Consider the following 2,362-nt stretch of genomic DNA (forward strand, 5'->3'; position numbering starts at 1 on the left):
ATATGCATGTCCTTAAAAATTAACATATATATATAATTTGGGATTGCACATTAAGGCTGGAGTTTAGTGCCAGTTTGTTAATACTAAAGCTCAAGTGTTCAACCACACTATTCACTGTACTTGGGTAGAGAATGAAAGTAAAGCAGCCTCACTGTGATTTAAAATAAATAGAAGCTGTAGATATAAAAGAAGGAAGAAACTTAATAAAGAAGATATCATGTTTTTAGATATTTCCATTACCTTCTTTTATGTCCAAGAAAAGGCAGGAGAGATGAGTTCATAATTTACAAAGAAAATAATCTCGTGCTCGCTTCGGCAGCACATATACTAAAATTGGAACGATACAGAGAAGATTAGCATGGCCCATGCGCAAGGATGACACGCAAATTCGTGAAGCGTTCCATATTTTTATTTCTCCTGAGAGACACAGCCAGAATACAGCAAATACAGAGGCGAATGCCAGCAGCAAACCACTGAACTGAGAACGGGACCCCCGTTGAAGGAATCAGAGAAAGAACTGAAAGAGGTGAAGGGGCTCAAGACCCCTTATGAACAACAATGCCACCCAACCAGAGTTTCCAGGGACTAAGCCACTACCTAAAGACTATACATGGACTGACCCTGGACTCTGACCTCATAGGCAACAATGAATATCCTAGTAAGAGCACCAGTGGAAGGGGAAGCCCTTGGTCCTGCCCAGACTGAACCCCCAGTGAACGTGATTGTTGGGGGGAGGGCGGTAATGGGGGAAGGATGGGGAGGGGAACACCCATAGAGAAGGGGAGGGGAAGGGGTTGGGGGATGTTGGCCCGGAAACCGGGAAAGGGAATAACATTGGAAAGGTAAATAAGAAATACCCAAGTTAATAAAGAAAAAAGAAAAAAAAAGAAAATAATTTCAAATGCCAATAGAATATTTTTTGTGTTGCTCTTAAGGCTATGTAAGATTACATAATGTTACAAGGATTGATTACAACAGATGTGTGTAATATATGGAAACTAGTAGACTATAAATGAAGGAAATATGAAGATGTCACGAAGAAAAACATACTGATGTTATCCTTGAATATGCTGACTAGTGTACAACATTTTCTGGAGGAAGTCAGCCAACCCACTAAGACTTCCCCAGGAGACACTTATAACATTAGTCCTGTTTCCCTGTTTCTATTATATGGTGTTTTCAAAATGAAGTTGACAGTATCATTTAGATTTTTTTTTCAGCCTCTGTGCCCATTGGTAGAACAAACATAATTTGGTTTTGGTTCAAGAAAATAAGAGATCCTAAGATACTGATATTTGGAAAACTCAATGAAAGGCTTCACTTTTTTCTCATATTAATTCTCACTCAGAGAGCATTATTTTAGAAAATGTATTATGTTTCTTCAGGTTTTCTTGGAGCTTTAGTAAGGGCAATATGCATTCCTAATTACTAGAGTGGGAAGTAAACAGTCTTCAAGGTCTCTTGACTGGACAATAGGATAAACTATCGTCCTGTGTAGCTGAGGAAATGGACAAGCAGTAGCTTAGGGAAGTGTGCACCTGGTTTTTCTCATCAGTAAAAGAAGTGCTAAATAAATTGTGAGAATGGAGTGCTTCTTCCTCATCATTTGGTTGAATTCAGAGGATGAAAACGAAAAGGCTACTCGAGTAACTCAGTGCTTCTCAGCTTTTAAATGTCACAGCCAGCATAGTTATCAAGTTTTTAGAAATGGCAAAGGTTCCAGAAATCACAAATGAAGCAAATGTGGTTGTCATTGAAATAGTTCATCAGCTTTGAAGTTCACAAAGATATGGAGAGTTTTGTCTGAGAGTCCATGCAGTGTTTCTGTCTTCTGTACCTAAACCCAGTTCTTGGTTCTTTAGGACAAGAATCTATTTCTTTTACTTTTGCTGTCTTACTGCAGTTAAGTTTGTGGGGTGCATCTCTGAGATCCAACAAGTGCTGCCCTTCGATTATTCTGCATGCTTTCTGGGATGATTGCAAGGTGTTTCTTTCCTTTTCTTTCTGGACACGGTTGGTGAGGCCCCTGGAAACACCTAATGTTTTATGTCGGCCTCAGACCCCACCTGGATAAAAAAGTTGAGTGACCATATCATCTTGAAGTATTCATTGAAGACCAATCTGAATGCAGATAAGTCTCATAAAAAAATGTCTTGGTATCCTGCTAATACAACCTTAATGTTAGAGCAACAACAGAGAATTAGCAAGTAAAATGAACTCTCATGTGTCTGTTTTGTACTATAAGGCACCCTTTGTACTAAGTGTTCAGTGTAGAACAAGAACAATGGCAGCTTCGGAGCCAGAGAAATTGACACTGGTTGAGGTGAAAGAGTATTTTATGAATTGCTTCTATTATATTATA

General features: G+C 38.9%; 1 non-coding gene across 1 annotated transcript; it reads left to right on the plus strand.

Moving 5' to 3' along the window:
• Positions 1–303: 303 nt before the first annotated feature.
• LOC116890324 lies at positions 304–410 on the plus strand. The gene has a single exon (XR_004386547.1). It is a non-coding gene; the product is annotated as a U6 spliceosomal RNA (small nuclear RNA).
• The last annotated feature ends 1,952 nt before the right edge of the window (positions 411–2,362 follow it).

Source organism: Rattus rattus, chromosome 1 (genome assembly GCF_011064425.1).
Source record: "Rattus rattus isolate New Zealand chromosome 1, Rrattus_CSIRO_v1, whole genome shotgun sequence".
Classification (NCBI taxonomy): Eukaryota; Metazoa; Chordata; class Mammalia; order Rodentia; family Muridae; genus Rattus; species Rattus rattus.